Source organism: Bombina bombina, chromosome 5 (assembly GCF_027579735.1).
Source record: "Bombina bombina isolate aBomBom1 chromosome 5, aBomBom1.pri, whole genome shotgun sequence".
In the NCBI taxonomy this organism is placed as follows: Eukaryota; Metazoa; Chordata; class Amphibia; order Anura; family Bombinatoridae; genus Bombina; species Bombina bombina.
In genome coordinates this window covers 33,256,830-33,268,392 of record NC_069503.1, presented here as the reverse complement: position 1 = coordinate 33,268,392, position 11,563 = coordinate 33,256,830, and the positions used below count along the sequence as shown (strand labels likewise).

Sequence of the window (11,563 nt, the reverse complement as noted above, 5' to 3'; positions counted from 1 at the left end):
TCTATATCTAATACCCTTGCTGCTGATTCATACAACGAGTATGTCATCCGGATTCTGGTTAGGACCTCTGTCCATGACGGTATTTCCGTCTTCCAGTATTTTGCAATAGTTATTCTCGTCGTAGTACACAGAATCCTGTTAAACACATTTATGTGTGTATTAAATCTAGCTATGTTTTCATGTAGTAGTGCTTGGGCTGGGGTGAGAGATATCTGTTCATTTAACACCTCACTCAATAGTTTTGACAATCTGTGCCATATATTGCTAACTTTCGTGCATTCCCACCACATGTGGATATAGGAACCTACTATTTTACATCCTCTGTAGCAATGATTTTTTTTTTTTTTTTTTGGATTTTGTTATAATTTATTTGTTAATACGCAAACAAAATAATTAGAAAATCAAGGCATAAGCGTCAAAGAATAACAAATGTTATTTCTGTTGAAATCGGATACGATTATATAGTGGCTGGCAGATTTATTGTTTGCTTGGTAGAGTTCCCATATATTTGCAAATGATTGAGAGCATGACTTCATCTGCTCCGGCTCCTATAGACAACAACCTTGAATCTCTATAAAACCTGCTAACATGGACTTCATTAGTAAAGCCCATTCCTCCCCAGTATTGGAGACAACTATCACTTAGTTACCGAACAAGTCGTCCAGCTTTTAATTTGGCCATGGAAGCAAATTTGGTTACATCATTACCTTCAACATACATCCCAACAGTACGGTACAAAAGGGAACGAAGTAGTTCAACCTCAGTTGCCAATTCAGCCAAGCGAAAGTAAACAACTTGGTTATGTAGCACTGGCTTGTTGAAGATTTTTCGCTGGCTTGTATAATCAATTGTTTCTTTTATGATGTTTTCCATTGGTGTAATAATGCTGGCAACTCCCCACATACGTTCCTCTTGGAATTGCAACATCTGATACGTAAAGCCCATTCCTTCCTCTCCAATCAAATATTTACTTGGAACTCTGACATCTTCAAAGAATATCTGTGCAGTATCTGATGATTTCATGCCCATTTTATCTATTTTTTTTACAACGTGGACACCGGGTAATTTTATAGGTAAACATATGAGGGATTTGTTTCTGTGAGGTGGTCCTGTACTTGTATTGGTAAGTAAGCACATCCAGTCTGCTTGGCAACCATTGGTTATCCACATCTTGCTGCCATTGATAACATAATTATCACCCTTTTTCACAGCTGTAGTCTTAATACTTGCCACATCTGATCCAGATCCCGCTTCACTCACTCCCAGACAAGCCACCACATCTCCTGCAATAGTTGGTGCAAGGAACTGAAGTTTTAGTTCATCACTGCCAAACCTTGTAAGAGCTGGCGTAGCCATGTCTGACTGGACACCAATAGCCATTGGAATTCCACCACAATGGATATGTCCAAGTTCTTCAGCCACTGCTATACTGTATGAGAAGTCCAAACCTGATCCGCCATATTCTGTTGGTTTGTTAACTCCCAAAATACCAGCCTGACCAAGGACTTTAAATATCTTGTGTGCTGGAAATTCTTCAGCTTATTCCCATTTGTCCACAAAGGGGTTAATTTCATTGTCTATAATCTTCCTGACGGATGCCCTCAATGCATGGTGCTCCGGTGTGTATAAATGAGCACTCTGGCTGGCTTCAGCTGACTGGGAGAGAAGCCTTGGCAGACCCAGGAGGCAGGCTTTGCTTCGGTTCAGGTAGCTTCTCAGCCAGAGGACATGAAACAAGCTCAGAGCCATGGCAGCCATGATACGTCCTCTGTGTGTACACTATGACAGTATCAGTGCACTTTTAGTCAAGTAAACAAACCGCCCCTCTGTAGCAATGATTATCCCTACCCTCAGCCATATGAGCGGTTTTCATTGGCGTCAAATACCATCTGAAGGATGTTTTCAGAATATTCTCTCTGAGGTCTGCACTAATAAGTCCTTTACTAGCCTGAGAGAACATTTCATTCCAGTCATCTATCTCAACCTCTTTGCCTAAATCTCTTTCCCATGTTATCATTACTGAAGATTTGGCCTGAACCTTGGTCTGTTGTATGAAGATATATAGTTTGGAAATTGCTTTTTTAGGTCTGTTGGGGGACGTACACAGAAATTCTAAGGTTGACTGTCGGCTTTGCATCGTGGTTGTCTCTAAATAGTTTCGTATGGCTGACATCGTCTGGAGGTATAGGAACCACTGCAAGTGAATGGGTTCTATTTTTTCTTGGAGTTGGGTATATGTCAGTAATTTGCCATGGAGCTGCATATCTGCCACCCTATATAGCCCCTTATTTTCCCATTTCTTAATTCTATATTTGGAGTCTTCATTTACTATATATTTCAATGGCATTGCCTATGGATGTGTAGGAACTATCTCACCCCCCCGACTAGCGGCTATCCACTGCTTTCTAGTAAGCAATGTGGTTTTGTTTTGATAGAGGGCCTCTGATTCTTTAAGATTCTTGTTCCAAAGAATACCATCTGGTGACTCTTGCCTCAACATTTCTGCCTCCAAAGCAGGCCATAGTATATCTGTCTGTTGTCTCCCCAGTATCGAAGTCTGAGCTAAACGGGCTGCTGTATAGTAGTCATGTAAGTTAGGGACACCCATCCCTCCTAACTGTCTATGTCTATGTAATATGTGACGCGATATCCTTGGTTTCTTATTATCTCTCAGAAATCTATGGATATCTTTCTGGAGGTCGTCCAGGTCTGGGGTATTAATTTTGATAGGGAGTACTCGGAATAAATATACAATTCTGGGCAAGATTGTCATCTTCACCGCAGACATTCTACCATACCAGGAGAAGCCCATTCTTTTCCATTTCCCTAGCTCAGATCGGATTGCTTTAAACAAGGGAGTATAATTTGCTAAATATAGTTTCGAGGAATGTGTAGTTAGTTTGATCCCCAGGTACTTCAACCCTTCTGGCGCCCATTGAAAATCGAAGTTAGCTTCAATCAGTTTAATCGTGTGTTTTGGGATAGATAGAGGTAATGCTTCACACTTATCAGCATTGACTTTATAGCCTGATATTTGGGAAAACAAATCTAAAGCTTGATATAGGAAGGGCAAGGACTTTAACGGGTTCGTAACAGTAAGCAGCACGTCGTCTGCAAACAGGGCTATTTTATGATTTATCTTCCCTATCTCCACTCCTGATATATCAGGACAATTCCGTATATATGCTGCCAGTGGTTCAATGCACAATGCAAAGATTAGGGGTGAAAGCGGTCATCCCTGTCTTGTGCCATTAAGTATGTGTATTTCTTTAGACTGGTGTCCTATTGCCCTAACTTGTGCTGTAGGTGTCGAATATAATCCTTTAATGGCTTGTAAGAATCTCCCATCGAATCCCATTCCTTTAAGAACCTCTAACATATATTTCCAATCCACCCTATCGAATGCCTTCTCCGCATCCAGTGAGAGGACCAGAGAAGGCACTCCCCTGTCTCGTAGGTAATCTATTACCGAGATCATTTTACGAATATTATCTGGGGTTTCCCTATCTTTAATAAACCCGACCTGGTCTGCATGTATAATAGAAGGTAAGATATGTTTTAATCTATTGGCCATTATTTTCGTTACAATTTTGAGATCCTGATTGATAAGAGAGATCGGCCTATAACTAGCACATATTCTAGGATCTTTCCCTTGTTTTGGTATGACCACTATCCTAGCCCTCAGGAGATCTTTAGGTATAGTCCCCCCCTCCATAATATGATTCGCCAGCACTACCAAATGGGGCACCAATAGTTCTTTAAATGCTTTATAATATTCTCCTGGGAACCCATCGGGTCCTGGAGCTTTACCTGGCTTAAGTTCTTTGATAGCTGTCAACACCTCAGCGTGTGTAATTTTGGCATTTAGGGCCTCCCTATTTTCCTCGGTTATTTGTGTCAGGTTTGCTTTTAAAAAGAAGGAGTCAAATATCTTTTGTGTTGAAGAGCTATGTTGTGTTTTTGAACCGTCATAAAGCTCGCTATAGAACTGGGCAAATGTATCAACAATCTCCTGAGGGTGTGAGGTCATCTGTCCCGTGGAATCTTGTATCTGTGGTATGGCAAGGGCTTGATAGTTATCTCTAATTTTCTTTGCTAAGTATTTGTCCGGTTTGTTAGAAAAGATAAAGTAGTTTGTTTTTAACTTGTGTGCCGCTCTTAGACAGTGTTCATTTAGTAACGAGTGTAGATTTTGTCTTTTACTAGTGAGCAGTTTCAAAGTAGCTTTTGATTGGTTTTGTTTATGTAGTGTTTCTAAAGATTTAATTTCTGCCTCCATCTGTTTTATGTCTGAGTCCCTTTGTTTTTTATATTGAGTTTTCTCCTTAATAAGGATCCCCCTCAATACTGTTTTGTGCGCTGCCCATGGCATGATTGGATTCTCTGTGGAGTCTATATTAAGCTGCCAATATTCTGTTAGGTGTTTAAGTATATTATTCTTTACTAAGGGATTTTTCGTACAGTTGGGGTCATATGTCCAGGTCTTTATTCTCTTGGGGTCTGAGAGATCACCTAGGTTAACTTGTGTGATGGAGTGGTCAGACCACACGCACGGATGTACAGTTATAGATTGAGTTGTTGGCTGTAGGATCTGGCTAGTGAATATATAGTCTATTTTACTATAGCTATCATGGGCCGCCGAATAAAAGGTCGAGCCTCCAGACCCCCCATTTAATACCTTCCAAGTGTCTTGTAAAGAGTGTTGTTCTAGGAGACCCAGAATATTTTTAGCTGTTGTCTTTTGCCGTTGCTTTTTTTTGGACGACAGGGTAAGACTTTGTTTCGTTAATGTCTGAAGATCAATATTAAAGTCACCCGCCAACAGTATTCGCATTCTGGACCAGCCAGTCAGTAAGTGTGAAATTAGGAGCATAGACATTACATAGAAGCACATCTGTGTCTCCCATCCTACCCAACACTAATAGATATCTACCCTCCCCATCTGAAATGGTTTCGTTGTGTACAAATGATATGGATGAATGTATCAAAATAGAAACTCCTCTCTTTTTGGAATCTAAGGTGGAGTGGAATTGTTGTGGATAGTCTTTTGCCCAATATTTTGGTATAATGTTTTTGAGAAAATGAGTCTCCTGGAGATAAAGAACTGTGGCCTTTAGTCGTCTATAAGTGGTCATAGCTGTTCTCCTTTTAATATCTGTGTTGAGACTTCTCGCATTATGCAAGAGTAATACAATTCTAGGCAATGCCATTATCCCTAGTGTGTGTATATGTTGATCTCTTTCCCCTTACAGTCTGTCCCAGTACATATTGTATCAGTCGTTTGTCCCCTTGGTTTTTGTGATGTCTCATCCAATACTCTAAGGGTCCTGGGATCCCTTCATGTCTCTTATTTGTCAATGCGTCAACTTCCCCCAATGAGCAGAAATTCAGTGCATAGTGTCCTACAACTCTATATAACTTAAACATAAACAAACATAAAATTAACCTTAACTGACATTGATATATCCTAAATATAAACATATATCAAAACCAATATAAATAATGGTAGTCTTACCAGAGTCCATAACAGATTTTCTTTCTTAGTGAGCGTTACCTTTATACCAACTTGTTTCGGAAAGCGTCCATACAGTAAACCTTATCAGTAGGTCAAACATTACCAGATTCGGGTAAGCCCCGAGTGTATCCTACCATAGTCTAGGTATTTTTCTTTCTCTCACATGGTTCAGGTTTTCATTTTCTTCTTGGTAACTGTCGTCCATTTTGGTCTCTGAGGTTTCGGATGCGCTTGAGATATATTAGGCGGACGTGTCGGCGGTTCTCCATTCGAGATGTCTGGGGTTTCGAGGTCGAGGAGTTTGCAGATATCTGGGATCTCTTCCTTTGTCTTGATGGATGTCGTTCTTCCGTTTCGTGTTACATGCAGTGCAAAAGGAAAGCCCCATCGATACGGGATCTGATTTCTCCTCAGAAGTAGAGTAAGAGGGCGTAGTGCATATAGCCTTTGTAGAGTTTTAACTCAGAGGTCTTGGAAAAATTGAATAATGTTTCCTTGAAATTTAAATGTGGGATTTTGTCTGGCTGCTAGGAGTATCCACTCTCTGTCTGGGAACCTTAGCAGTTTGATGATCACATCTCTTGGTGGTTGGTCTGGCTTAGGCTTGGGTTTAAGGGCTCTATGAGCTCTCTCTATCGGGTAGTCAGAATCAGCAGGTGTTCCCAGGATTGCGTGAAACAATTGTTGAAGATATGTATGAAGCTCTTCAGCCGTTACAGCCTCTGGTATTCCTTTAAGTCTAAGGTTGGATCTCCGGCTTCTATTCTCCATATCCTCTACTTTTTCTTCTAGTTCCATTATCGTTTGGTGTTGTGAGGCTAGGGCTTCCGAGGTTGTAGCCAAGTCTTCTCCCATCTCATCTGTAGCTGTTTCTAGAGAGTCAACCCTGCTTCCCAATTCTGAGATCTCATTTTTAATCTCAGTAAGGCTACCGGTGATTGTTGCCTGGAAACCATCCATTTTCTCCCACAGCTTCTCAAAATTAGCTGCGATGTCCTGCTTGAAGACTAGGGACTGAAGATCTGCTCTAGTTACTGGTATCATATTGTTAGATTCCCCCTCCGCCTCAGACTCCAAATCTTCTTCCGTTTCATCTGTAACTTGATCTTGAAGTTTAGTTAGTTTAGTTGTCTTGAAGAATGTATCTACTGAGGCTGTTTTCGCCCCTTTATCACTTTTGGGGCCTTTTCTGGTAGACATGGCAGGTGTCAAAAGTTCACAAGAGTGCACTGTGTTATGTATAGATTTTGCACACAACAAAAGATAGATATAAAGTCAATCTTCTTTTTCCGCTCCTCCCGAATGCAGGCAGGAGTGGGTTATTTCTAGCTATTATGAGATGAGGAAATCACGTAGTATTTTCCTTTATATTTTATATATACGTTCCCTCTCTCTCCCCGCTAGGGGCGATAGGTTAGCTATACTCTAAGTCTCCGCCAGGTATTTTGTTTATGCACAGACCAAGATATATCATCAGTTGTCCGCCTTCTACTCAAGCTCTTTGCTCACTTTATCTGTGTTGCCCTCCACTTTTGCTAGTATATATATTTGTGGATCATGGTGATCATTTATTGAAGTTAAGGGCTCTTCTGTAATATATAGAAAGTCTTTAGCTTTTTTTATGTCATCAAGTCTCTGTCAGACCACCCGGGCCTGCCACCTCACCCGGTCATTAGTTATCTGGTGTCACTCGCTTTTTCGGCTTAATGCAGTTATTGCAGATAATGTCATTCTTTACCACATTTGCCAGAGCCTCCACTCCGCCCCCCGCCCCCAGGGCAAGTGTCCACACTGGACGAAGTCGGTGAGGGAGAATGGGATATGACCCGCTGAGCTGGGCCAGCGGGAAATGGAGGGGCAGGGAACAGCACAGCAAGTCACAATATTGCAGCTCTAATCTTTAAAGAGTATCAGCAGTTGTCAAACTTTTGAGGAGTAGTTTCAAATATAGCTAGCACAGCGCTGTACCATTCTGTCCTGACAGTTCTTAAAGTGAGCCCCTACTCACTGCTATGGTGGGCTATGACCGGGAATTGTTCTCTCTGTTATATCCTGGATGCTGCTCTATTGTCAGTGTGCAAAGTCCAGCTGGGCTCCGGAGCGGATCCCCGACCCTCCGGAGCAGGTTGTGAAGTTATACAGTGATTAATGTGGCACCCTCTACAACTTATATAAACTGATGTAGTTATGCCCTGTCGGTACCACTTTAAGCCTATTCTCCAGTAACCGCTAAAGTGTTAAAACCTCAAGTTGCCCTGTTTTGAGGATAAGCTTAGCTCAGGTCTCTCTTGTATGGTCTCGTGCCAGTAAGAAAAATAGCAGTCTCTGTCGGCCACTTATAGGCCTCAAAGTTCAGTGAGGGGGCACAGTAGGGCCGGTACAAGGGTTGGTATTATTGCCAATAAACAGTGTTTATTTATAGGTCTTACCCTCCATGTCGTTCCAAGGATCAGCGGTTGTTGAGCTTCTTGCAGCAGTATCAGGTGAATATTTTTTTCCTATGTATATTCCCCCCGGGCAGCCTGATATGCGCAAGATGGCGGATGTTCGCGCCAAAGCTGAGATGGCGCACTTACAGGCTACCGGGCTCTACTCACAGCTGGGCTAAGTCTCCACTGGTCAGCAAGCTCCGTTCAAGTCTCCGATTGACGGCTGACCCCTGGGATTTGCGGAATGGTCCGGTAGGTCGCAACCAGGGAAGCGGGTGAGCGCCAAAGTATCCGGCAACTGAGGTACCCCTGGCTTTAGGTGATCGCGGTGCTGGTTATAGGCAGATGGTGTTTTAACACTCCGGAGCGGAGCCCCGACCCTCCGGAGTGAGATTGAGCCCCAAAGTTAGTCCTCAGTAGCGGTGTAAAGAGCTCTCATATAGCAGCCGTTCCGGAAAGCAAAACAAGGTGCACAAACGCTAGCTCCGCTCACCAGCCAGATGAAGTTGTATATAACTCTCAGCTCAGTCTTATTAGTGTCCCAGACTGTTTTAGAAGCAGGATATCTATTATCTATCTCATAAATAAAGGTTATTATTTTAAATTGTAGGTAAATTCAAGCAAAAAAGAGAGGAGCTCCCACACAACACATCCTCTCACTTTGGCAGTTAACTCCGCCCCCCCATTATCAGATATTTAAAGGGACAGTCAAGTCAAAAAAAAAAACAAAAAAAACTTTCATTTTTCAAATAGGGCATGTAATTTTAAACAACTTTCCAATTTACTTTTATCAACAATTTTGCTTTGTTCTCTTGGTATTCTAGTTGAAAGCAAACCTAGGGAGGCACATATGATAATTTCTAATCCCTTGAAGGCCGCCTCTATTTTATTTACTTTTCACAGCAGGGGAGAGCAAGCTCATGTAGGCCATATATATAGCATTGTGATCACGCCCGTGGCTAGTGGCAGACACTGCATTAATTGACTAAAATGCAAGACAATAGATAATAACTAAAAGTCATGTGATTAGGGGCGGTCAGAAGATGCTTAAATACAAGTTAGTCACAGAAGTAAAAAGTGTATTAATATAACAGTGTTGGTTTTGCAAAACTGGGGAATGGGTAATAAAGGGATTATCTATCTTTTTAAACAATAAAAATTCTGGTGTTGACTGTCCCTTTAAACTAATTACACCTAATCTAATAGCCCTACCAAAAAAAAGCCCCCCCAAAATAAAAAAAAACCCTAGCCTAAACTAAATTACCAATTGCCCTTAAAAGGGCATTTTGGGGGGCCTTCCCCCAAATAAATCAGCTCTTTTACCTGTAAAAAAAAAAACTAAAAACAACCCCCAAACTGTAAAACCCACCACCCATACAACCAACCCACCAAATAAAATCCTAACTAAAAAAACCTAAGCTCCCCATTGCCCTGAAAATGGCATTTGTATGGGCATTGCCCTTAAAAGGGCATTTAGCTCTTTTTCAAGTGCCCAAACCCTAATCTAAAAATAAAACCCACCCAATAAACCCTTAAAAAAACCTAACACTAACCCCCGAAGATCCACTTACAGTTTTGAAGACCGGACATCCATCCTCAACAAAGCCGGGAGAAGTCATCATCCAAGCCGGCAGAAGTGGTCCTCCAGACGGGCAGAAGTCTTCATCCAGACGGCATCTTCTATCTTCATCCATCCGGCGCGGAGCGGCTCCATCTTCAAGACATCCGGCGTGGAGCATCCTCTTCTTCCGATGGCGACTAAAGAATGAAGGTTCCTTTAAGTGATGTCATCCAAGATGGCGTCCCTTAAATTCCGATTGGCTGATAGAATTCTATCAGCCAATCAGAATTCAAGGGACACCATCTTGGATGACGTCACTTAAAGGAACCTTCATTCCAGAAGAGCCATAGTAAGAAGAGGATGCTCCACGCCGGATGTCTTGAAGATGGACTCCGTGCCGGATGGATTTAGATAGAAGATGCCATCTGGATGAAGACTTCTGCCCGTCTGGAGGACCACTTTTGCCAGCTTGAATGAAGACTTTTCCCGGCTTCGTTGGGGACTTCTTGCTGCTTGGATGAAGACTTCTCCCGACTTCGTTGAGGTTGGATGTCCGGTCTTCAAAACTGTAAATGGATCTTCGGGGGTTAGTCTTAGGTTTTTTTAAGGGTTTATTGGGTGGGTTTTATTTTTAGGTTAAGGTTTGGGCTGCAAAATAGCTAAATACCCTTTTAAGGGCAATGCCCATCCAAATGCCCTTTTCAGGGCAATGGGGAGCTTAGGTTTTTTAGTTAGGATTTTATTTGGGGGGTTGGTTGTGTGGGTGGTGGGTTTTACTGTTGGGGGGTTGTTTGTATTTTTTTTACAGGTAAAAGAGCTGATTTCTTTGGAGCAATGCCCAGCAAAAGGCACTTTTAAGGGCTATTGGTAGTTTAGTTTAGGCTAGGAGTTTTTTTTATTTTGATAGGGCTATTAGATTAGGTGTAATTAGTTTAAATATTTTATAATTTCGTCTGTTATTTTCTGTAATTTAGTGTTTTTTATTTTTTGTAATTTAGATAATTGTTTTTAATTTATGTAATTGATTTAATTGAAGTGTAATGTTAGGTGTTAGTGTAGAACAGGTTAGGTTTTAAATTAGAGGTAAATTTGTATTTATTTTAACTTGGTAGTTAGTAAATAGTTAATAACTATTTACTAACCATTCTACCTAGTTAAAATAAATGCCTGTAAAATAAAAATAAATCCTAAGCTAGATACAATGTAACTATTAGTTATATTGTAGCTAGCTTAGGGTTTATTTTACAGGTAAGTCTTTAGTTTTAAATTGGAATTATTTAGGTAATAATTGTAATATTTATTTAGATTTATTTTAATTATATTAAAGTTAGGGGGTGTTAGGGAGCGGCAGATTAGGGGTTAATAATATTTAACTAGTGTTTGCAATGCTGGGGTGCGGCGTTTTGTATCTTTTGCTGGGGTCCCCCTACGCCATTTGCGTATCCTATCTTTTCAATGGGATCTTTCTAACGCTGGTATTTAGAGTCTTGGCTGAAGTGAGCGTTAGAAATCTACCGACAAGACTCCAGCCGCAGAAAAAAGTCAGGAGTTAAGAGCTTTCTGGGCTAACGCCGGTTCATAAAGCTCTTAACTACTGTGCTCTAAAGTACACTAACACCCATAAACTACCTATGTACCCCTAAACCGAGGTCCCCCCACATCGCCGCCACTCTATTAAAATTTTTTAACCCCTAATCTGCCGACCGTACACCGCCGCCACCTACGTTATCCCTATGTACCCCTAATCTGCTGCCCCTAACACCGCCGAACCCTATATTATATTTATTAACCCCTAATCTGCCTCCCCCAATGTCACCTCCACCTACCTACAATTATTAACCCCTAATCTGCCGACCGGACCTCACCGCTACTATAATAAAGTTATTAACCCATAATCCGCCTCACTCCCGCCTCAATAACCCTATAATAAATAGTATTAACCCCTAATCTGCCCTCCCTAACATCGCCGACACCTACCTACAATTATTAACCCCTAATCTGCCGACCGGACCTCGCCGCTAATCTAATAAATGTATTAACCCCTAAAGCTAAGTCTAA

At 41.4% G+C, this 11,563-nt stretch overlaps 1 pseudogene; it reads right to left on the bottom strand.

The window, feature by feature from the left end:
- Positions 1 to 464: 464 nt before the first annotated feature.
- LOC128659761 (probable acyl-CoA dehydrogenase 6) lies at positions 465 to 1,809 on the bottom strand (annotated as a pseudogene).
- Positions 1,810 to 11,563: the final 9,754 nt, after the last annotated feature.